The sequence below is a fragment of the Rutidosis leptorrhynchoides genome, chromosome 5, assembly GCF_046630445.1.
Source record: "Rutidosis leptorrhynchoides isolate AG116_Rl617_1_P2 chromosome 5, CSIRO_AGI_Rlap_v1, whole genome shotgun sequence".
Classification (NCBI taxonomy): Eukaryota; Viridiplantae; Streptophyta; class Magnoliopsida; order Asterales; family Asteraceae; genus Rutidosis; species Rutidosis leptorrhynchoides.
The window spans coordinates 365,575,832-365,603,573 of NC_092337.1; the positions used below are offsets into that span (position 1 = coordinate 365,575,832).

The window sequence follows — 27,742 nt, forward strand, 5'->3', positions numbered from 1 at the left end:
AAATTTGCTACTTTGAAAGGAATTACTAAGTTATTTTGGGTAATAATAACACTAAAGGAATTAGCACAGATACGTGTTAAACGTTTACTCAGGTTCTGAGTGTTTTCAGGTGCATATCTATATGCATCAATCTTTTCTCCTGTAGATGAAGTGCGATTGGTTCATCCTCTCGATTGAGGTGTTTTCAAGAATCATGAAAGTTTGAACACAGATTGTAATCGTCAAGATACAATTGAGGTTTAAGTTGAAATCAAGTGGCAACTTGAAGAATTGTTTAGTTTCATATGTTATAATCGATATTTTAATTCATTATAATTGTCCAATGTTATTAGTCCTCAGTCGCTAGTCCACAGTTGACAGTCCAATAATTCATTTATAGTTTAATATATAATATTCGAATTAATTAATACATATCATGACCCGTGTACATGTCTCAGACTCGATCACAACTCAAAGAATATATATTATTGTAGAATCAACCTCAACCCTGTATAGAGACCTCGATCATTACTGCATATAGAGTGTCTATGGTGATTCCAAATAATATATATAGATGCGTCGATATGATATGTCAAAACCTTGTATACGTGTCCCGGTATTTAAAGTGCGTAAAAATAAATAACAGAAATTAAATGACAATAAATAAAGTGCGTAAAGTAAATAACAGAAATTAAATGACGATAAATAAAATTGCGAGAATGTGAATTGCGATAATTAAATTGCGATAAATAAAATGTAATCAGTTAGCTAGGAACAATTAGCTAGGAAGAGTTAGCGTGGATTCTTAACAAAAATTTTCGTAGTTAAATTTGTTTGTTTCTGTCAAATTTTTATTTCGTCAAATGTTTTCTTCATTATGCCACTTGTTGGATTCTGATAAATCAAAATCTAAATATGAAATTGGATGAAAATGGTTATTCTGTGGTGAACGGATTTGTATAACGGTGGATGTAAGTAGAATAGTAAATTATCATTGAATCAGATTCAAAGAATGTACAGTGTAACTTATTAATGTGAAATATAAATATTTCCTCGGGTATCACCTACCCGTTAAAATATTTTCACCATTAACAGTTTGTACGCAAGAGTTTTTAATTACAATCTTTATGAAACAATATATATACATATATATTTTCTTCAGACGTAATCATGGATTTAATGAGTCAATGTGATATTAAACTCATCAGATTTGCGGCTAAAACTAGAGTACATAATCTCTAAAACATTAGAGATTACCTAATCGTCATGTAGAACGAAGATAGTTTATGTAGAACGATTCGTAGAACGATGATTATGCTTGAGGTATAGATTGCGAGGTTGAGACGTGTGATGATGTTGTTGTTGTTGGTACTGGTTATGCTGCTGGTGATATTGTTGTTGTTGCTGCTACAAGTGTTGTTGGTGTTGAGGTTGGTGATGATGTTGGTGTAGTAAGTATAGCTTGTAGATCACGCACCATTCTTGTCAGGTTTTCTATTCTACCCTCTATCATTTCTATCCATCCACTCATCTGATTCGATAGATCTTGATTATCAATTCGAAGTTCCCTAACTTCTTCTAATATTTCCCTTCTATTGGTATTCGGAAGTAGAGGTTGAATATTTTCTGAGATTGCAGTAATGCGACCTTCGAGGTGGAAAACTTTAGCAAGAAGGGTGAATACAGTGTTGTGCATAGGTTCACCGGTGAGTACATCATTTTCTCCGATGTTAGGAGGTAAGTTTGGTTCACGGTAGGGTTCTCCTTCTTCGTTTCTCCATCGAGTGAGTAAGTCTCGGACCCACCCCTATCTCCTCCAGAAAGAAAAATAACTAAATGGTTGAGGCACTTCTGGTTCATTGACTTCGGAGTCTGCTTCAATATACATCTCGAAATCGCTTCTGGAACTAATGGAATCCAAGCTAGGTGTAGGATCCATCTCTCACGATCAGTTAAAGGGTTTTGATATGAAATGATTTTCGAATATCGAATAATATTCTAATTATATATAGAATATCTATACATACTTCCAAAGATCCCATGAATTACGGAGAAAATTAAGGAAACGTGTCAGATAAAGTCTACAGTGACAGATATGCTAAGATATAGATTAATAGATATACTAAGATATGAATTTTTGTCTATACACTATCCATGCAATCATTGCAGTAAGATGTGTCTAGAATAAGAATGATAAGCAGATGATTTCCGACTAGAAATGATAAGCAAAACTTTTGACATGCAGACACGGTCAAAGTCCAGACTTACAAATGCATCCTAACGATTATCAGTTAGACACACTAATGCAAGACCTGGTTCACTAAGACCACCGCTCTGATACCAACTATAGAGACCCGTCCTAATCTATCCAGACGAAGTCCATATCGATTATAAACGATTCACAACAGTTGATTACATCGCGAGGTACTTGACCTCTATATGATACATTTTACAAACATTGCATTCGTTTTTAAAAAGACAATCTTTCATTACATCGAAAGTTGACAGGCATGCATACCATTTCATAATATATCCAACTATAATTGACTTAATAATAAGCTTGATGAACTCGACGACTCGAATGCCACGTCTTTTGAAATATGCCATGAATGACTCCAAGTAATATCTATAAAATGAGCAAATGCACAGCGGAGGATTTCTTTCGTACCTGAGAATAAACATGCTTTAAAGTGTCAACCAAAAGGTTGGTGAGTTCATTAGTTTATCATAAATATTCATTTCCATTATTTTAATAGACCACAAGATTTTCGTTTCTCATAAATATACGTCCCATGCATAGAGACAAAAATATCATTCATATGGATTGAACACCTGGTAACCGACATTCACAATATGCATATAAGAATATCCCCATCATTCCGGGATCCTCCTTCGGACATGATATAAATATCGAAGTACTAAAGCATCCGGTACTTTGGATGGGGCTTGTTGGGCCCGATAGATCTATCTTTAGGATTCGCGTCAATTAAGGTGTCTGTTCTCTAATTCTTAGATTACCAGACTAAAAAGGGGCATATTCGGTTTAATAATACAGCCATAGAATGTAGTTTCATTTACTCGTGTCTATTTCATAAAACAGTTATAAAAGCAGCGCATGTATTCTCAGCCCAAAAATATAAAGGGTAAAAAGGCAAATGAAACACACCTAATGTATTTTGTAGTAAAATACATATGGCTATATTGAACAATGCAGGGTTGGCCTCGAATTCACGAACCTATATCATTTGTATATACATTAACACATATTCTTGTAATCGAATAAATATGTATATTATTATTAATGATATAATTATTTATATTAATAACTTATATTCAAAATGTTTAATATCTATATTTTTAGTTCTATTAATATATCTAAATATATATGGTTAATATTATATAAAAGATATCATTAGTTTGTTATATATAAGTATTTATATAAATAATGTCATTATGTAGGTATATAAGCTATTAATATAATTACAATTTATGTATTAAGTATATTTTAGGTATAAAATTTTTATTTGTAACAAAATGATAGTTTCGATAATAATGATTTACCAATAATAATAGCTTTCTTAATATCGATAATACTATTAATAATAACAATATTTGTTAAAATTTGATACTTATGTTAATAATAATAATAATAATAATAATAATAATAAAACTAATAATTAAAAAATGATATTAATACTAGTATTAGTGAAAATAATAATAACTTGTATTGATTTTATAATAACAATAATTTTACAATTTTTAGAAAGATAATAATATTCCTAATATCAATAACCTTAATCTTGATAATAATAATAATAATACTTGTTCTAATACTTGTTTTGATATTAATATAATAGTTGATATAGTATTACAATAACAATATTAATAACAATAAGTAATATTAGTGTTAATGGTAGTAATAATTATATTAACTAATGATAATACTAATACTTAATAATAATAATAATAATTATAATTATGATACAAGTATTAATAACAATAATAATGACAATAATATTAATACTAGTAATAATAACATCAATTAATAATAACAATAATAATATTAATAGTATTAATAATAAAAATAATAAATGATAATTACGCTACCTTATAAGCTCATCTTAAAAAAATTGCACCCAGCAGGGATTGAACCCGAGACCTCTCGAAACCCGACACCATCACTTAACCATCCATCCAGTACGTATTTTCTAATTATAAAGCTATCCGTGTATATATATATATATATATATATATATATATATATATATATATATATACATATATATATATAACTGGTATCTGTTTATCTCTCTTTTACATCTTTGTAAAAACAGAACGACCAGATAATCTTATTCAAATCCAAACCATTGATTACTAGTATAATTTAGACTTGGTGATGAAACAGAGAAACAAACACGATGTGCTGAATTAAATTACATAACAGAAAAATAAAAATAAAACGAAATAAAATATAAAAAAATAAAACTGAAGCAGGAAGAACACGATAAGAACCCATCGTTTGATTTTGAGATTTACAATGTTTTAGACAAAGATTCCTAAATAACATAAGTTCTAAATCATTGTTTGAAACTATCTGGGTTATCCATTGAACTTAAAACATCAAAAACTAAGTCGAATTTTATCAAGAACACGTTTGGTTGACTTTTTGAAACAAGACTTTGACTCCAAAATTAATAATTAATAGAACGATTTAGGAGTTGAAACTCTACAGATAGTTTGAACAAAAGGTTCCTAACAAGAACTCATTAACACATTTTTAAATAAAATTCAAATTCGAACATTAACAAAATTAGTATACGTACAGAGCAGTTTGACCGGGTATGCTTCTGTTTTTGTTTAAATTCAGCAAATTAAAGGTTGTAAAAGATAGTTGTAATTGGTAATAGCAGTGGACGATTAATAGCAATATGGGAATTGATTTACTTGTATTCAATTATGAATTATCAATCGTTAATTTAAAGAAGAAGTGGGTCGACAGAAGGTACTAATTATAAACAGAAGGAGAATTAAAATATAAAAAGCTGATAGGGAGTTTCAACTGAATTTGGAATTTTGTATCTATTTTATCCCCTAGGTGGTACGATTTGATGACACAAAGAATCAATTCACAGCAACCTGACAATAATATGGAACAGAATATGTATTCCTGTGTTTGTTATACAATTTATATATGTAATTAACTGTATTTATCCATAAACAGATATATATACCTGCATAAATATCATTATATCTAAATATAACTGTATTATATATGTATATGTATATGTATATATATATATATATATATATATATATATATATATATATATATATATATATATATATATATATATATATATATATATATATATATATTATATTAGTATTCTCATACCTGTTTTTATATTATATTTGTATTACTCTTATATTTATATATTTTTATTTATATATTATAATTAATCTTTTAATAAATATAATTTCATTAATAATACTCTCAATATTATTAATAACAATATTACAAATAATTCTATAACAATTTATATATATCAGCTCTTATATCTATATATTATCTATTGATAATAATAATATTTCTAACACTGATTTTAGCAAAGATCCTAATAAAAAAAAGTATTAATATTATTATTAATACCACTAATATTATTAGTTATAAATTTATTAATGATAATAATAATAATAATATTAACTCTATTAATAATATAACAACTTATACTTATTGAATTTCATATATTATATTAAATATATGTACTTTATATAATAATATTAATGATACAAATATGGTAATAAGATAATGATGATAATATTGATATAGCAAATTATATAATATATTACTTTTTATTATATCCTATCTATCTATTATATAATTTATTGAATTTCTTGATATTTAAATAACACAGTATATATAGTACTACCTATATATGGGATTCACATATATTTACATTTTTATTTACACACAAATATTCGTGAATCGTTGGGAATAGTCAAGGGTAAAATGATTTCATGAAAGTAGTTCAAACTTGAGACTCAACTTTATAAATTTTGCTTATCGTATCGAAATCATATAAAGATTAAGTTTAAATTTAGTCGAAATTTTCCGGGTCACTACAAAATCATCTGTTCCTCCGAGTTACTTTTAATGACAATGTCGTCCACGTATGCTTCAATGTTTCTTCCGATCTGATTCTGGAATGCCTTGTCGATCACTTTTTGGTACGTTACACATGCATTTTTTAAACCAAATGGCATTTTGGTATAGCAAAAGATGCCCTTATTTGTGAAGAACGCGGTTTTTTCTTCGTCAATTTCTGCCATTGGTATTTGTTGGTAACCTCTGTACGCATCTAAGAAGCTTTTAAATTTGTGACCCGCGAGGGACACGACTTTCCAGTCGATCTCCGACAATGGATAGTTATCCTTTAAGAAAGCTTTGTTGATGTCCTTGTAGTTGATAATGCTAAAAACGAACATATATTACATAGCATTATCCTTCAAGAAAGACAAGCTTTTGGTTGCAATTGTTCTATTTACAAGTGATATTCGTTTAAATAATAAAAGGTGAAGACAAAAGACAGATTCGACGATTTGAAGATGTAAACGACCAAAACGCTAAAAAGTACAAAGTACAATCTAAGTGGTTCAATTTATTGATAAGAAACGTCTAAAAGTTACAAGAGTACGAGTCGCAAAACGCAAAGTACAAGATATTAAATTGTACGCGAGGATGTTCGAAAATCCGAAACCGGGACATTAACCAACTATCAACGCGCGACGCAACGGAGCTAAAATTACAAGTCAATGGAGTACAAGAATATAATATAATATATATAAAATTATATATATTATATTATATATTAAATAAATACGAGCAGCCCACGTTTAAAATTCAATGTGACCAGAAAATGACGGCCATGCGATCGCATGGCCTGGAGGAAGAAAATCCATGCGATCGCATGGCACCCAGCCACTTGCCATATCTATAAATTGAAGCGTTTTTCGGACGAATTTTACATCTTGTTCTATCTTTTCTCTATCTCTCAATATATATATATATATATATATATATATATATATATATATATTGATAAGAAACGTCTAAAAGTTACAAGAGTACGAGTCGCAAAACGCAAAGTACAAGATATTAAATTGTACGCGAGGATGTTCGAAAATCCGAAACCGGGACATTAACCAACTATCAACGCGCGACGCAACGGAGCTAAAATTACAAGTCAATGGAGTACAAGAATATAATATAATATATATAAAATTATATATATTATATTATATATTAAATAAATACGAGCAGCCCACGTTTAAAATTCAATGTGACCAGAAAATGACGGCCATGCGATCGCATGGCCTGGAGGAAGAAAATCCATGCGATCGCATGGCACCCAGCCACTTGCCATATCTATAAATTGAAGCGTTTTTCGGACGAATTTTACATCTTGTTCTATCTTTTCTCTATCTCTCAATATATATATATATATATATATATATATATATATATATATATATATATATATATATATATATATATATATATATATATATATATATATATATATATATATATATATATATATATATTTATAATTTTAATTTTAATTTTAATTTTAAGTTAATAATAAGGTTATAGTGGCGAATGCTGTAAGTGTGTAAGTCAAAATTCTGTCCGTGTAACGCTACGCTATTATTAATCATTGTAAGTTATGTTCAATCTTTTTAAATTAATGTCTCGTAGCTAAGTTATTATTATGCTTATTTAAATCGAAGTAATCATGATGTTAGACTAAATAGTAAAGACGGGGTAATTGGACTTTGTACCATAATTGGGGTTTGAACAAAAGACCGACACTTGTAGAAATTGGACTATGGACTATTAATGGGCTTTATATTTGTTTAACTGAATGATAGTTCGTTAATTTAATATAGAGATTTACAATTTGACGTATCTATAAATAACCATTTACACTCGATCGGACACGATTAGTGGGATATTTATAAATACTAATAATCGTTCATTTAACCGGACACGGGGATGGATTAATAGTCAATGGACTCATTAAAACAGGGGTGGATTATGTACAAGGACACTTGGTGTAATTGATAATAAAGTATTAAAACCTTGGATTGCACACAGTCGATAACTTGGTGTAATCATTAACAATGTATTAAAACCTTATTATAGTTTAAGTCCTCAATTAGTTGAAATATTTGACTTCGGGTATAAGGATAATTTGACGAGGACACTCGCACTTTATATTTATGACTGATTGACTATTATGGACAAAAACCAGATGGACATATCGAATAATCTAGGACAAAGGACAATTAACCCATGGTAATAAACTTAAATCAACACGTCGAACATCATGATTACGGAAGTTTAAATAAGCATAATTCCTTTATTTTATATCTCATCGCACTTTTATTTACTGTCATTTTATTTATCGCACTTTTAATTATCATACTTTATAATTATCGCAATTTTATTTATCGTCATTTTATTTATCGCACTTTTAATTATCGCAATTTTATTATAGTCATTTACTTTACACTTTAAATTAAGTTATATTTATTTTTAATATTTTTACATTAGGTTTTAATTGAGACTTAAGACATATATATATATAGTTTTAAAAAAAATATAGCGTTAAACTTGGCTAGCTCCCTGTGGAACGAACCGGACTTACTAAAAACTACACTACTGTACGATTAGGTACACTGCCATAGTGTTGTAGCAAGGTTTAGGTATATCCACTCTATAAATAAATAAATAACTTGTGTAAAATTGTATCGTATTTAATAGTATTTCGCAATAAAAATATAACTATTTCGTATACACCTCGCATAACATCAGTAGTCGACACACATGCGCTAAGAGTCCTCTGCCTTTTTTTACCATGATGGGGTTGGCTACCCATGTTTGGTATTTTACTTCCTTCATTATCCCGGCATCGACAAGCCGTTGCACCTCGTCATCCAGGAATTTGCTTTGTTCTAACGCCATAGCTCGTTTCTTTTGGACGACGGGCGTGATGTTTGGGTTCACATTTAGCCGGTGTTGTGCTATTTCTCGTGGGACACCATTCATGTCCGATGGCTCCCAGGCGAAAACATCGATATTTGCTACTAGGAGTTTACACAATGTGTCCTTTGCATTAGTGTTCAAAGTAGCTCCAACCTGGATCCGTTGTTCCGGATATTTAGGGTTCGGGGACACATAGTCATCATCGTAAATTATAATGTCATTGGTGCCTTTGAATATCTACAAACACTCAATCGGCTCCAACTCTTGTGTCCGGATTGTTGCTATTCCGGCTGGGGTTGGAAATTTCAACATGCCATGTACCGTTGACGTAATTGCACCAATTTTTTGCATAGCATTCCACCCTAGGATGATGTTGTATTGTGAGTCTGTTTTGACAATAGAGAATTCGATGTCTGCAGTGCTTTGGAAAGGTAATATTCCTAGAATGACTTCCAACGTGATGGAACCTACTGGCCAAGTTGCAGCACTGTTGAATCCTGCTAATGGTGAAGTTACGACTTTCTTTTGCCTTCAGATGCTTTCTGGTAGCTGCAAAAAGCAGTGTTCGAACATGACCTCTGCTCCTGGGCCAGTGTCAGTGTATATTAGTCCAATTTGGCAATTGGAAATGTGCGCCCGAATGATAACCGGTTCAGAAGAAGGGTTAATATTAGATAATGATGGGAAGATGATGGGTTCATGCTTCCAGTTATCTAATACTCCAGCTTTGCGTCGTTGCCCAGCATCCCATGAGTGGATCATGTATATGTCAGCCTTCATTGTGTTGCCTGGGCGTGTGTCTTCATTGACTAGCTCGTGAGGTTGAGGAGTGATTAATTTCGTACCTTTAGATAGCGCCATTTGATCAAACCAAAATCTTAATTAGGTTATAGATTTTGGGCTTGAGTGCTTGATTTGAGAAAAAAGAGTGAATCGGATGTTTTAACTCCAATAATTTTTTAACCCCAATTTGAAATTTGGATTTCAAGGGTGTAAAACAATCGATGGGATTAACCTCACTCGATTGGAATCGGGTAAGTTAATATCTTAGAGTGAAGATTAACTCCGATAGCGACTGGAATATTAATCGGAGTTGTATTATCAGCTGGAGAAATGTTACCGTAATTAATTTGGGCAGAGTAACATTAATGCATCCAGTGTTGTTAAATGAATGATCTTGTTCGTGTATTTATAGGTGTTATGAGGGAATGGGACGTGACACATGTCCCTTTCATGGTTGTAATAAACTTTGCTAATCCCAAGGACTGACGTGGCACCTGTCCCTTTCATGGGAATAACGAGCAGATCCTAACAAACTTTCCTAGATTCGTGGGCTGACGTGGCGTGCAGCTTGTTTGTATGTTTGTTCTGGGATCAAGTACTCGTTCTGGGACAGTGCACTTATTCCGGGATGAAGTGCCTGTTCCGGGACAATGCATTTATTTCCGGACAGCGTGCTTGTTCCGGGATGGTATCTTTGTGCCGGGCCTGGATACCTAAACCTTGAAGTCGTGGTAGTCCCGAGAGTGTGGTAGGTCCTTCCAGGTCATGACGGATGAATGTCTTATTCAGTTAAGAAGGTTTTGCCTGGTGTTTATTCCAAGTGTTTCTTCACGGTAGTGTTACAGTCGGGAAAGATCATAGTCGGCTTATAGGTTACCTTATAAAGGTTATCGGGTGCCCGGTGTTCACGGTCCAGCAGGCCTTTTTATCTGACGACATGGATCCCGGTTCCTTAATGCCTTTGTACCCGACTAGCTGGTGCCGGTAGCCTGCGCACTTGTCTAAGTAAGGTAAGTCTTAAGTAATCGCCTCGGCCAGCCTTCGTCCGGTACGATTCTTCCCGGATTCATACGTAAGTAACCTTCTGGTTGGGTTACTAAAGTAGAGCCGGGAAGATGTTGCTCGCCCGTGATGACTTATGCCGAAAACATTCTAGCCGTAATGCTGTTAATAGTGTTTCTTTATTGAGATGGATCATTATGTGTATCATCATACCACACATAATAAGACCATTCCCAACGGTATACGCCCTCAAGCTTCCTCAACTCCGCCCTCGAGGACTCCATTGGCATTCACTCCGCCCTCAAGCTTCCTCAAGCTTCCTCATTCACTCCGCCCTCACTCATTTCTTCCCCAGGAAATTTTCAGGACGTGATTTTTTTTCTCTCTCATATTTTTGTGCTTTATTTACTTACCAATACCACTAACAACTTGTACATTAATTAATTAATTAATTTTGTGGGTATGTGATGGGGAGGAAGTATATAGTGGTGTGTGATGGGAAGGAAGTGAAAAATAAATGGAGAAAGAAAGCTGATGTGGCGCTGATGTGGCGGTGTGTCATGGAGAGGAAGTGCGTCATGGTTGGGAGTGGTCTAAATGAGTTGGTGATACTTCAAATTGAGATCCAATTAGTATAATATCATGCAAAAAAATTAACAACTTTGTAATGAAATTAAAAGCTTTAATCTCTAAGTTATCACTGACTAGATAATCAATTTTATTGAATTTGAATCGACGAATTCGATTCTTTAAATACGTCTCTGTTTCGTATTTGAAGACCTCGAGCAAGCACCACTAATGAACGGATGGTGAAGTAGCTTCTACAGAATTACTTGATCTTTGTTATAAACTAACTAACAACCAACAACGACGCCAAACAAAAACAGTAAAATCAATGTATGCACAACACACAAATGAGAAGTAAGCGACCAAAAAATCAGACTAAAAATCCAACATATCCTAAAACCAAAGCCTAATTATCAAATAAAAAACATACTTATAATACAGATAATAAAGTGAACACGCAATGCACCATATATAACAAAAAAAAAAAATAAGTTCTGAAAACTACAGAAAAACAAAAGTAAAATACATGTCGTTGGAATAGAAACGGGGAATCTGCGAAAGTTCAAACCTTAATTTTTTGTGAAGGTATCGCAAACCGCAGAAACAATCCCACCAGATTATAGATTGAAACCCAAAAAGGTAGAAATCAGTGAGACAAAAGCCACGAACGCTGGAAACCCTAAACCCTAATTTTTGTTGCTGCGACATTAGGGAACAGACCCTAATTTTACCTTTTTTCGTTCGGCAGTGAATCAGGAAAAAGTTTAAGTTGACATAATAACAGCTTAGAGACCCTAATTTTCCCTTGTTTCATCCAGCTGTGAATCAGGAAGAAGCTTAAGTGAAGTTACTCGCAGCTCGTCGCCATGTTCGCCGGACAGTAACCCTAATTTTGTTATCTGCGTTGGAAGGAGTAGGGAGTGTATATAAGCAAAATCAGGTGGTGAAAAAGCAAGGTGCTGCTGTGTTGGCGGTGGTGGCGCTGCCGGCAGGAAGTGGCGATGGAGGTGTTACGGAGGTCATATCATGGAAGAAGGGTGTATGGGTGATGAGTTTGGGTGTAAAAAAGTGAGGAGCTGATTGTTGTTTTAGGGTTATTAACGACCAAAAACCGCATCATTATATTATTATCTATATATACTATTAGACAAACTTGGGATACTATTCACCAACCTATCCACCATTGGTGAACAGTACCCCGTTCAAAGCTTTAAACACTTATACATTAACCTTCGAAAGTTGTACTCACAAGAGGTACTACTTTGCTACAGTTTTTTTTTTTAACATCCCCTTACTTTCCCTACAACTTTTCCTAAAGGCCCGCACAAGGTACTATTCACCAACCTATCCACCATTGGTGAATAGTACCCCGTTCAAAGCTTTAAACACTTATACATTAACCTTCGAAAGTTGTACTCACAAGAGGTACTACTTTGCTACGGTTTTTTTTTTTTAACATCCCCCTTACTTTCCCTACAACTTTTCCTAAAGGCCCGCACAACAACGCTCTCTCTATTTTTTTTATTTTTTTTAACACCCCCCCCCCCCCTCTCACTTCCCCTAGAACTTTTCTTAAAGGCCCGCACAACAACGCCCTCTCTATTTTTTTTACCTTATTTTTCCCCACAAAAAATGTTATCTATATATACTATTAGACAAACTTGGGGTACTATTCACCAACCTATTCACCATTGGTGAATAGTACCCCGTTCAAAGCTTTAAACACTTATACATTAACCTTCGAAAGTTGTACTCACAAGAGATACTACTTTGCTACAGTTTTTTTTTTTAACATCCCCCTTACTTTCCCTACAACTTTTCCTAAAGGCCCGCACAACAACGCTCTCTCTATTTTTTTTAACACCCCCCCCCCCCCCCCCCTCTCTCACTTCCCCTAGAACTTTTCTTAAAGGCCCGCACAACAACGCCCTCTCTATTTTTTTTACCTTATTTTTCCCCACAAAAAATGTGATCCATATTACTTTCTTTTTTTATTACTCCTAAACATTCTAAGATGTGTCATTTCATGTCGCTATCACATTGGCTCACATTCGACCTTCTCATTGTTAAAACCGAATACCATAAACGGGATAACTAAATCGTGACTAATTTATAAAAAAACGTTTGTAGTCGCTCAAAACCCGCAGCAAATCGCGGGAGCACACAACTAGTTAATAATAATAAGGGTGATCTGTTTGGTCCCAAACACATTCCGGAATATTAAAACTCTTTAGATATTTTGATTTTACAAGTATATACAGTTGTTTAGGTGTTTCAGAGGAGAAATGCAAGGGTGACAAATGAAGTATTAAGCAAAGACCATGGGGAGTCAATGAGTGGAGTCTTGACGCTTTGTCTTTATCAATCAAGTCCAAATTAACCAAAATATATCCTTTCAAGCTTTTATAGATTTTCCACTCTAACTTGTACGGAGTATATAGAAACTTCAAGTCAAATGCTAGACCCGAGTCTCTTTATGCAAAAATATATAGTTTTATAATTGAAGCTTATATTAACGTTTAACAAAAGTAATGACGGCATTACCGGTTGGCCCAAGGCTCGTCTGTCATGGTCAAATAATCCGTATGTTGGTGTGAACGTATATAGTAACCTACTAGTACACAGTACGGTTCTTATGTCTATATTCATTTCTAGAGTGATGATATTGGAAATTAAAACAAGTTGTGTTCATGTTCTATAAAATTGGATGATGCCAATTAAGTTGAGACGTATTAAACGGGTAAGAATGGGAACCACATGAAACTTTCAAAGTTTGCCTTTTTGGCGTTTGATATGGGTTAAGTGAGTGGGTTAGTCAGAAGTCTCGATGGTGTTAGTCAACGTGGAAAATTTACAAAAACTTTTTAGCATAAAAGTTGGTGCAAGACTTGAGTTTAAGCATAAAAGACTTGGTGTTGAAAACATATTGATATAGAAAATACTTGAAAATGATGACCAGTATCTTCTTTTTCACTCTCTCTTGTCTGCCTATCCTTCACTCAGCTATGCATACCTGCCCCAAAAGTTTCAGATGCCCAAATTTATCCCCTTTTAACTACCCATTTTACACAGTGTCTGATGATACGTCATGTGGCTTGATCAAGGTCAACTGCAGTACGAGGGTTCCGACTTTTCAATTTGGTACACAGCAGTATGAAATTTATGTAAAGATAGATTCTAGTTCTTCCTTCAGGATCAGAAACGAAACATTTGAGAAACTTTTGCAAAATGAAAGCTGTAATGCGCTCATGTACAATTTTACTTCTCCAAGCCCACTTCTGTTTTCATATTCAATACATTCCGTCATCACTGTCTTCAAATGCACAAAAAACCTCAGTTATTTTGACAACGCTTATATTGGCAAACCTATATACAATAGCTACAAAGGATGCCGAGATCACAATTTCTACTTTAACAATCCATTCAATAATACAATTATTCCAAATGATCTCCCGCATGAATGTCAAATAATACAGTTGCCGCTCAAAGACGAATGGCAACGCAAAGGATTATCATTTAATGATACCAACATTTTCTCACTTCTCTCTTATGTATTCCGTGTTTCATTTCCTTTGTCAAATTCCTGCGACCAGTGTCACAAGTACGGAAACCGCTGTAATACAACTGACAATGGAGATTTTGAGTGTTTATACACCAAAAAAGGTATTCATGGCTTTTTTCGTCCTCTTGCTTTATGTTCTTCGTTTAGTCCTAAATCTGGGCGGACCTGATTTCATGCCTAATCTAATCTAATTAATCTTTCTTGATTGTTTGCTTGCTAGTTGCAGAAATACCCCATAGAAAAGAAAAACTGACACTGATTCTAGGTAATATCCCTTCTCAATCCTATTCCATTATTAGGCTACTTGTATCGGTGTAAAGTGACACCGTCACTTTGAACATGTGGCAAAAGTGACACCACCCTCCTCCCGTAATGGTGTGTCACTTGGTGTGTCACTTTGGCGTTTGTCACAAAGAGACGGGTTAAGTGACCCGTTTCTTGTTTTTTATTTTTTTATTAATTTAAAAATATTATTTATATCCCCATTTAATACTTAACCCAATTATATTTTAACACATCATCACAATACTCATAACTAACACTAAAAAGTAACACCACCAATACTCCACTAAAAAAAGAAACACGTCTTACTCATTCAAAAAGTGCAAAAAGACAAGTGACACCGCATGTGACCGGTAACCATTACAAATGGTCTTAGATATATAAATATATTAGTAGTAGTATAGTAAAAATCATAATAAGAAAAAATTTCATCTGTTTTGTACTAAATTATTAGTATGGTCCCTGTAATCTATTTTCAACGTGGATGGTTAGTGTGGTTTTCACTTGTAACTTGCGTAAAAAAATTCCTTAAGTCTTGATGTCGAATGAAGCTAAATTCCAGCCGTCACCCTAATCAGATGTAGGTGTTTGAGTTTTTGAAATCCACCTCTCAATTCGCAGCCCAATATTATATCAGGCTACTTGCTGTCCTGTTTCAATAGCCAACTTTTTGCTTGTTTATACGACTGCTCCTTTAGAATCCCAGAAAGTCATCAAGACGAAAGTTGTAAGCTCATCGAGTTGTGGGCATTTGAATCACTTTATTTGAACCTCATATGAGTGAGAATGATCAAAAATGGTAGGCGCGCAAAATATTATAAATATGTCAAATTTCGCGTAACTTAATCATTATTCAACAATATCATGTGAACCCAATTTCATACTAAAATAAGTATCAAAAGTTCATGAAATCGATTCAAATGAAATGCAGATGAGCTCGATATTGCCGTTAAAATATATAAAACATGTACTGTTAGACGGTAGTCAATTTAGTTGGCTCACATTTATTAACTTGACTAATGTTATAGATATGATATTTGCATGGCCTATTTTCATACACTGTTGGATAGTAGTGTCTTGCCTATTATTGAAGAAATGGTGAAATGTTTTCACATTTCAGACGATGTGAAGTCAAAGAAGGAATAGTTTGGCCATAATTGTAAGATTGTTTTCATATATTGTTTTCACATGGGAAGAAAACACTATATATAAATGGCCATGCACCGAAGAGAAAAGCATCCATAGAGGATCACATATCACAAATGAGAGAACATTGTTATCGATAATATCAACGGAGAGTATTTATTTGTGAGGGTATACTTACAAAGTAGATAGGGAGTTGATCGGTAATATCAACAGGAACCTTTCTTTGTGAGGGTGAGAGTTTTATTCTTGTAAGGAGTGTAAAAAAATGTACTAGAAACTTAAATTTTATCCTAATATCTAACGGGCTTGGGTTTGGGTTTAACTCATAGTGTACTTTTTCATGTACCGGGTTCTTTTATATTATAAGAATAAAGGAGACTCTTGGGGTCGACGTAGGCATGATTTTACCAAACCACGTTAAATCACTGTGTTATCAGTTACTTAATTTTGCATTCTATTATTTCTCGCAACTTTGTCTCCAACAATAATATCCTCACTTCCGCTCGTGTGGGTGCGATAGGCAAGTTGTCATAACAAGTGGTATCAGAGCATCCAGGTGTTTAGGATAGTTTTTGTTTGGAGATGGCGGGAAAAAGACGGTATGCAATTTAAGGTGGAGCCATTTTAGATGGCGGATGACGATTGGAATATTATCGAACACTTAAATGTGTTAATGGTCTGGTTGATCAACTTGCAAAAGTTGAGGATTGTATTGAGGAAGAAGATAAGACCCTTATTCTTCTTACCTCGCTTCCCAGTTCGTATGGTATTTTGGTCACTACTGTTTTTTACCGTAAGGCTACTGTAAAGATGGAGGAGGTAGTACTGGCAATTTTATCACAGGATAGGAGACGATGATCCAGTGACTGTTTTGAGCATGGTTTTGCTATGGTTGGTCATGGAAGGGGAAGGTTTGCCGAGAGGATATCTAGTGATAACAGTAGGTCTATATCAGGAGATGGCGTGAAGGGTATCCAGTGCTTCAAATGCCATGAGTGGAGTCACTACAGGAAGGTTTGTCCACTCTGGAAGAATGGTGAAGATAAATCTGTGGGTTCATAAGCTTAGTTAATGAACCGGTTAATTCCGGAGACGTTCTCACAGTCTCCAAAAGTTCTACTTCTGCTCAAGATGAATGGATTTTAGATTCTGGTTGTACGATGCATGTGTGTTCCAAGAAAGCTTATTTTGATAAACTAATATTAAAGAAGGTGGGGGTGCTGACTTTAGGTGATGGTTCAACATGTGATGTTAAGGGTGTTTGCATGGTGAAAATAAAATTGTTTCACGGAGCTGCTTACGCTCTTGGTGGTGTGGTGTACACACAAAGGATGTGCGAAAATCTAATTTCCTTATGCGTGTTGGATTCTCAAGGATACGCCTATTTGGCCGTAGGTGGAGTTATAAAAATCACACGTGGCGTGAAGGTCCTGATGAAGGGAGAGAAGTATGAGGGTTTTATATCGTCTGGTGACGAGTACAAAATGTACTCGTGTCTAGAAGGTTTTTAAAGGGTGCAAGCGGGAAACAGTTTGGGAACATGTTAGGACATGTTTGACCGATGTAGATGATGGTGAGAAGCAAAATCCTACTATGGTGGACGAGATGATTTGTGACGCCCCGTACAAAACCATCGTGTACGGATCATCAACAACAGGATCATCACAAGGTCAAACACTATATGCTGTTTGAAAATCAGTTTGCATTCATAAAAAGATAACGTTTTACAAAAGATAGCGGGCATCCTATGAATAGGAGCATAAACATAACTATTTGACCCTAAGGTCGTTACAAAACCATTGTTTGAAATTAACATAAACTACGAATGCAAAAGAAAAGTTCCATGATTGAGACATCTCTAGTAATGCAGCGGATATCTAATACAGCAGGTCCTTAACAGCAATTCAGTAACAGCATGACAGCAAGTATAACAGCGGAAGCAATAAACCTCTAAGCACCTGAGAAATACACGCTTAAAAAGTCAACACGAATATTGGTGAGCTATAGTTTAAGTTGTAACAGTAATGTAAGATAGGCCACGAGATTTCAGTGCTGCAAACAGCGTATCAAAACAGTATGAAAAATATATGTAAAATCGTGGGCACATGGTAACTAGACTTAACGTATGTATATCACCCCCTAAAAGTACACCTGGCGAGTGCGAATGTCCTCGAAATATTAAACACCCGTTAAATGCTAGCGCGACTAGCCCGAGTGGGGATGTCAAGCCCTATGGATCCATACCTTAATATTCGCGTCTACGGGTTCAAAAACCAATAGTTAAACGTTACCGTGCTAAGGGGAATATTTATGCCGTTGTATAACCCACACACATATAAAGTTTAAGTACTCGTGCCTAGCATGTAAAACGTATAAAAAGCGCATGTATTCTCATTCCCAAAAATAGAAAAAAAGTTGTAAAAAGGGATGCTATAACTCACAGTGAATAAGCAATACAAGTTGATACGAAAGTGTGCAAGTAGTAAGTCGGTCCGAAAGTTCGTCAACCTAAATCAAAGGTTACTAGGTCAGTAGGTTGTCTTTATAAGTTCTAATAGTGCATAAAATAGTTTAAGTGTCATCATCATCATCATCATTCATCATCATAAAAGCTAAGTAAGTTAATCAAGTATAGTGGTCAAAACAATAGGCTGAATTGGATCAGCTGCTACGACCTCTACATAAATCGAAAAGACACAAAATCAGTGGCCATGGCTCCGTATGGGAGTCCTCTAGTTTCGGACCAATTTTTAGACTCAAACTCGTCTTAGTTTGACCGGGGTGAGGGTCTAAGTGCGAGTAGGTCCGAATTTTCAGCACAACGTTACAAAGGAGTATTGACTTTCGGAAGGCCATAGATCCTAAACCGTAACTCGGATTAAGACGAGGTCTAAATGGAAAATCATCTACTCGAAACGAACTAACTGAAAATCAACTTTCCAGTAGCCCTGGTTGTAGTGACCCGAACTTTTCCATGTTTATATATATATTAAATGAAATTGTTATTTACATGATTAAGTGTTTCCAACATGTTAAGCAATCAAACTTGTTAAGACTTGATTAATTGAAATAGGTTTCATATAGACAATTGACCACCCAAGTTGACCGGTGATTCACGAACATTAAAACTTGTAAAAACTATACGATGACATATATATGGTTATATATATAGTTAACATGATTTTATTATAAGTATGTATCTCATTAGGTATTTTAACAATGAGTTATATACATAAAAATGAGACTATTAATTTAAGAAACTCAAAAACGATATATATAACGATTATCGTTATAACAACGTCTTACTACGTACATATGAATCATATTAAGATATTGATACACTTGGTTAATTATGTTAAATGATAAGTAAATATATTATTAAGTGTATTAACAATGAAATACATATGTAAAAATAAGACTACTAACTTAATGATTTCGAAACGAGACATATATGTAACGATTATCGTTGTAACGACATTTAATGTATATATATCATATTAAGAGATATTTATACATCATAATATCATGATAATATAATAATTTAAAATCTCATTTGATATTATAAACATTGAGTTAACAACACTTAACAAGATCGTTAACCTAAAGGTTTCAAAACAACATTTACATGTAACGACTAACGATGACTTAACGACTCAGTTAAAATGTATATACATGTAGTGTTTTAATATGTATTCATACACTTTTGAAAGACTTCAAGACACTTATCAAAATACTTCTACTTAACAAAAATGCTTACAATTACATCCTCGTTCAGTTTTATCAACAATTCTACTCGTATGCACCCGTATTCGTACTCGTACAATACACAGCTTTTAGATGTATGTACTATTGGTATATACACTCCAATGATCAGCTCTTAGCAGCCCATGTGAGTCACCTAACACATGTGGGAACCATCATTTGGCAACTAGCATGAAATATCTCATAAAATTACAAAAATATGAGTAATCATTCATGACTTATTTACATAAAAACAAAATTACATATCCTTTATATCTAATCCATACACCAATGACCAAAAACACCTACAAACACTTTCATTCTTCAATTTTATTCATCTAATTGATCTCTCTCAAGTTCTATCTTCAAGTTCTAAGTGTTCTTCATAAATTCCAAAAGTTCTAGTTTCATAAAATCAAGAATACTTCCAAGATTGCAAGTTTACTTCCAAGTTTTCTAAATCCATTCCAAGTAATCATCCAAGATCAAGAAACCTTTGTTACTTATAGTAGGTTATCTTTCTAATACAAGGTAATAATCATATTCAAACTTTAATTCAATTTCTATAACTATAACAATCTTATTTCGAGTGGAAATCTTACTTGAAATTGTTTTCGTGTCATGATTCTGCTTCAAGAACTTTCAAGCCATCCAAGGATCCTTTGAAGCTAGATCTATTTTTCTCATTTCCAGTAGGTTTATCCAAGGAACTTGAGGTAGTAATAATGTTCATAACATCATTCGATTCATACATATAAAGCTATCTTATTCGAAGGTTTAAACTTTTAATCACTAGAACATAGTTTAGTTAATTCTAAACTTGTTCGCAAATAAAAGTTAATCCTTCTAACTTGACTTTTAAAATCAACTAAACACATTTTCTATATCTATATGATATGCTAACTTAATGATTTAAAACCTGAAAACACGAAAAACACCGTAAAACCGGATTTACGCCGTCGTAGTAACACCGCGGGCTGTTTTGGGTTAGTTAATTAAAAACTATGATAAACTTTGATTTAAAAGTTGTTATTCTGAGAAAATGATTTTTATTATGAACATGAAACTATATCCAAAAATTATGGTTAAACTCAAAGTGAAAGTATGTTTTCTAAAATGGTCATCTAGACGTCGTTCTTTCGACTGAAATGACTACCTTTACAAAAACGACTTGTAACTTATTTTTCCGACTATAAACCTATACTTTTTCTGTTTAGATTCATAAAATATAGTTCAATATGAAACCATAGCAATTTGATTCACTCAAAACGGATTTAAAATGAAGAAGTTATGGGTAAAACAAGATTGGATAATTTTTCTCATTTTAGCTACGTGAAAATTGGTAACAAATCTATTCCAACCATAACTTAATCAATTTGTATTGTATATTATGTAATCTTAAGATACCATAGACACGTATACAATGTTTCGACCTATCATGTCGACACATCTATATATATTTCGGAACAACCATAGACACTCTATATGTGAATGTTGGAGTTAGCTATACAGGGTTGAGGTTGATTCCAAAATATATATAGTTTGAGTTGTGATCAATACTGAGATACGTATACACTGGGTCGCGGATTGATTCAAGATAATATTTATCAATTTATTTCTATACATCTAACTGTTGACAACTAGTTGTAGGTTACTAACGAGGACAGCTGACTTAATAAACTTAAAACATCAAAATATATTAAAAGTGTTGTAAATATATTTTGAACATACTTTGATATATATGTATATATTGTTATAGGTTCGTGAATCAACCAGTGGCCAAGTCTTACTTCCCGATGAAGTAAAAATCTGTGAAAGTGAGTTATAGTCCCACTTTTAAAATCTAATATTTTTGGGATGAGAATACATGCAGGTTTTATAAATGATTTACAAAATAGACACAAGTACGTGAAACTACATTCTATGGTTGAATTATCGAAATCGAATATGCCCCTTTTTATTAAGTCTGGTAATCTAAGAATTAGGGAACAGACACCCTAATTGACGCGAATCCTAAAGATAGATCTATTGGGCCTAACAAACCCCATCCAAAGTACCAGATGCTTTAGTACTTCGAAATTTATATCATATCCGAAGGGTGTCCCGGAATGATGGGGATATTCTTATATATGCATCTTGTTAATGTCGGTTACCAGGTGTTCACCATATGAATGATTTTTATCTCTATGTATGGGATGTGTATTGAAATATGAAATCTTGTGGTCTATTGTTACGATTTGATATATATAGGTTAAACCTATAACTCACCAACATTTTTGTTGACGTTTAAAGCATGTTTATTCTCAGGTGAATACTAAGAGCTTCCGCTATTGCATACTAAAATAAGGACAAGATTTGGAGTCCATGTTTGTATGATATTGTGTAAAAACTGCATTCAAGAAACTGATTTCGATGTAACATATTTGTATTGTAAACCATTATGTAATGGTCGTGTGTAAACAGGATATTTTAGATTATCATTATTTGATAATCTACGTAAAGCTTTTTAAACCTTTATTTATGAAATAAAGGTTATGGTTTGTTTTAAAAATGAATGCAGTCTTTGAAAAACGTCTCATATAGAGGTCAAAACCTCGCAACGAAATCAATTAATATGGAACGTTTTTAATCAATAAGAACGGGACATTTCAGTTGGTATCCGAGCGTTGGTCTTAGAGAACCAGAAAATTTGCATTAGTGTGTCTTATCGAGTTTGTTAGGATGCATTAGTGAGTCTGGACGTCGACCGTGTTTTCTTTAAAAATGATTGCTTAACATTTTTGTTGGAAACTATATATTATTAACATGTATATATTATGTGATATATTAATCTCTTAACATGTTTGATATTGTGTGATAGATGTCTACCTCTAGCACAAATCCCATTGACTCACCTAATAATAACGAAGAGTCGAATATATATTGGACTGATTCACAAGTTCCCGAAGAGGAACCGGAAGAAGAATCAGAACCGGCAGAGGAGGAACTGGAGGAGGAAATAGAACCGGTGGGGGAAATAATAAAACGGTTAAGTAAAAGAAAATCCTCAACCAACCAACCAAGGTTAATTATGGTCAATGGTGTTTCCGCCAAGGAAGCAAAATATTGGGAGGATTACCAATTCTCCGATGAATCGGATTCCGACGAGAATTCCGATGATGTTATAGAAATTACCCCAACTGAATTTAAAAGCAAAAGAAAATAATAAGGGAAAGGGCATAAAAATAGTGAAATCTAATTCCAACCCCGATGAACTTTATATGTATCGTCAACCCCCGAAGTCCTTAAGTTGTAACAATGACCCGGGAACCTCTAAACCACCAGGTTTTTCTAAACCGTTGTGGAAAATGACAGCTAGTATTAGGGGAACATCATATATCCCTAGAAACTTGGCAAAACGAACCAAAACCGAAGAAGAAGAAACGAGCGAGTCGGAATAAGATAGTTGTATTCGTGTGGTGTAATATATGTAATATAGTGTGCTTATGCTTTATGATATATGTAAAAATTACTTGTATTAATAAGTATTTTTTTTATGAATCTAACTCTTGTCTATTTTACAGTTTAAAAACACAAAATGGATAGACAACCCAATATTTTAAGAGACCTACCCGGAGACATGATTGATGAAATCTTGTCTAGAGTCGGTCAGAATTCCTCGGCACAACTATTTAAGGCGAGATTAGTTTGTAAGACATTCGAAGAACGTTCCAAGAATGTCTTGGTTTATAAGAGACTTTCGTTTGAAAGATGGGGGATATCACATTGGGAAACCCATAAGTTACGATGTGTTTACTTTGACGCATATATTGCGGGGAACCCAAATGCTATTTTACGCAACGGGTTAAGAAATTATTTTGAATCAATGTATCCGAACATAGGACTTCATGATTTAGAAAAAGCGGCTAACATGCAACATAAAGAAGCATGCTATGCTTACGGGTTAGTAATGTTCGCTTCTCACCAAAGTGAGAAAAAGAACATCGGGCTACAGCTATTAAAAAAAACGTTCCCACAAGTGACGGAGTCGGTAATTGGGGTAAGAAATGAGGTTTTTAGGTTATTACGAGACTGTTGGTCATTACGTAACCATCGTCCCTTTGACGACGTTACAACACGCTGTCTTATCAACGAACATAACGGTTGTGTTCCACAAGACCAAGGATGGGAAGTAGTCCTAGTAAAACCAGAATGCATGACTTGTTTCTGGATGTATGAATTACGTGTCTTTATTGCCTTTGCTGAACGACTTGTGTACTAGCTAGAATTATCTTCACAACTATCTTGTATCAAAGTTATTGTGTGCTATATTTCATGCTTTATGTAAAACAAGCGGTATTGTAAGTTTGTAAAATATTGTATAAAAGTTTGAACGCGAAATATTATTATAATCAGTTTTTCATATAGAATTGTAGTAGTTGAATTGTATATTAGCTACTAAGTATGAACTTAACGGGTAGGTACTACCCGAATTTAAACTTATAAAACGCTAATATGAAGAAAAAACTTTTATAAATGAGTTCATATTATGCTACGAAATACTATTAACTACTCTTAATATTCTGTATGATTAACTTGTTCCATTTGACTATTTAGAAGGAAATGGCGCCGACTACTCGACACACCGTGAATATGAATGAAGAGGAATTCCGTACTTTTCTAGCTTCAAACATAGCCGCAATACAGGCTGCGCTACATACCAACAATAACCTTGGATCTAGCAGTACAGGAAATCGTGTAGGATGCACCTACAAAGAATTCACTGCCTGTAAACCTTTGGAATTTGATGGAACCGAAGGACCGATCGGATTGAAACGGTGGACCGAGAAGTTCGAATTGGTGTTTGCCATAAGTAAGTGTACTGAAGAGGACAAAGTGAAGTACGCTACGCATACCTTCACAGGTTCTGCGTTAACATGGTGGAATACCTATCTAGAGCAAGTGGGACAAGATGATGCTTACGCACTACCGTGGTCAGCATTCAAGCACTTGATGAACGAGAAGTACTGTCCCAGAACCGAGGTCAATAAGCTCAAGACAGAACTTAGAGGGTTACGAACCCAAGGATTTGATATTACCACGTACGAAAGACGATTCACAGAATTGTGCCTATTGTGTCCGGGAGCGTTCGAAGATGAGGAAGAGAAGATCGACGCGTTTGTGAAAGGATTACCGGAAAGAATCCAAGAAGATATAAGTTCACACGAGCCCGCCTCCATACAACAGGCATGTAGAATGGCTCACAAACTAGTGAACCAGATTGAGGAAAGAATTAAAGAACAGATGGCTGAAGAGGCCAATGTGAAGCAAGTCAAAAGAAAGTGGGAGGAAAACGGTGATAGGAATCACCAATACAACAACAACATCAATTACAATAATAATCGCAACAATTATCCCAACAATCGTAACATCAATCGCAACTACAACAAATGGCCCAACAACAACAACAACAACAACAACAACAACAACAACAACAACAACAACAACAACAACAACAACAACAACAACAACAACAGCAACTACAACAATCGTCCCAACAACAATAACAATCGCAACAACAAAAACAATCAGAAGTAGCTATGCCAAAGGTGTGAAAAGTATCACTCGGGGTTCTGCACCAAATTTTGCAACAAGTGTAAAAGAAATGGTCATAGCGCGGTGAAGTGTGAGGTCTACGGACCAGGGGTTAACAGAACGAAAGGAACAAATAGTGTCGGAACGAGTAATGGCGGAGCAAGTAGTGTCGGAGCAAGTTATGCCAATGTAGTTTGTTATAAATGTGGAAAATCGGGCCACATTATTAGAAATTGCCCGAACCAGGAGAACACGAATGGATAAGGCCGCGGAAGAGTTTTCAATATTAATGCGGCAGAGGCACAGGAAGACCCGGAGCTTGTTACGGGTACGTTTCTTATTGACAATAAATCTGCTTACGTTTTATTTGATTCGGGTGCGGATAGAAGCTATATGAGTAGAGATTTTTGTGCTAAATTAAGTTGTCCATTGACGCCATTGGATAGTAAATTTTTACTCGAATTAGCAAATGGTAAATTAATTTCAGCAGATAATATATGTCGGAATCGAGAAATTAAACTGGTTAGCGAAACATTTAAGATTGACTTGATACCAGTAGTGTTAGGGAGTTTTGATGTGATAATCGGTATGGACTGGTTGAAAGAAGTGAAAGCAGAGATTGTTTGTTACAAAAATGCAATTTGCATTATACGAGAAAAAGGAAAACCCTTAATGGTGTACGGAGAAAAGGGCAACACGAAGCTACATCTTATTAGTAATTTGAAGGCACAAAAACTAATAAGAAAAGGTTGCTATGCTATTCTAGCATACGTCGAGAAAGTACAAACTGAAGAAAAGAGCATCAATGATGTTCCCGTTGCAAAAGAATTTCCCGATGTATTTCCGAAAGAATTACTGGGATTACCCCCACATCGATCCGTTGAATTTCAAATAGATCTTGTACCAGGAGCTGCACCAATAGCTCGTGCTCCTTACAGACTCGCACCCAGCGAGATGAAAGAACTGCAAAGCCAATTACAAGAACTTTTAGAGCGTGGTTTCATTCGACCAAGCACATCACCGTGGGGAGCTCCTGTTTTGTTTGTCAAGAAGAAAGATGGTACATTCAGGTTGTGTATCGGCTACCGAGAGTTGAACAAACTTACCATCAAGAACCGCTACCCACTACTGAGAATCGACGACTTATTTGATCAACTACAAGGCTCGTCTGTTTATTCAAAGATTGACTTATGTTCCGGGTATCATCAAATGCGGGTGAAAGAAGATGATATTCCAAAGACTGCTTTCAGAACACGTTACGGTCATTACGAGTATATGGTCATGCCATTTGGTTTAACTAATGCACCAGCTGTGTTCATGGACCTTATGAACAGAGTGTGTGGACCATACCTTGACAAGTTTGTCATTGTTTTCATTGATGACATACTTATTTACTCAAAGAATGACCAAGAACACGGTGTATATTTGAGAAAGGTGTTAGAAGTATTGAGGAAGTAAGAATTGTACGCTAAATTTTCAAAGTGTGCATTTTGGTTGGAAGAAGTTCAATTCCTCAGTCACATAGTGAACAAAAAAGGTATTAAGGTGGATCCGGCAAAGATAGAAACTGTTGAAAAGTGGGAAACCCCAAAAACTCTGAAACACATACGCCAGTTTTTAGGACTAGCTAGTTACTACAGAAGGTTCATCCAAGACTTTTCCAGAATAGCAAAACCCTTGACTGCATTAACGCATAAAGGGAAGAAATTTGAATGGAAGGATGAACAAGAGAAAGCGTTTCAGTTATTGAAGAAAAAGCTAACTACGGCACCTATATTGTCATTGCCTGAAGGGAATGATGATTTTGTGATTTATTGTGACGCATCAAAGCAAGGTCTCAGTTGTGTATTAATGCAACGAACGAAGGTGATTGCTTATGCGTCTAGACAATTGAAGATTCACGAGCAAAATTATACGACGCATGATTTGGAATTAGGCGCGGTTGTTTTTGCATTAAAGACTTGGAGGCACTACTTATATGGGGTCAAAAGTATTATATATACTGACCACAAAAGTCTTCAACACATATTTAATCAGAAACAACTGAATATGAGGCA

At 34.3% G+C, this 27,742-nt stretch overlaps 1 protein-coding gene across 1 annotated transcript in view; it reads left to right on the forward strand.

The window, feature by feature from the left end:
• The first annotated feature begins 15,172 nt into the window (after positions 1 to 15,172).
• LOC139849711 (rust resistance kinase Lr10-like) overlaps positions 15,173 to 27,742 on the forward strand; it is a 48,739-nt gene continuing 36,169 nt past the window's right edge. Inside the window, 1 exon segment of the mRNA XM_071839343.1 lies at positions 15,173 to 15,207. The gene's annotated coding sequence lies outside the window, so the exon portion shown is untranslated.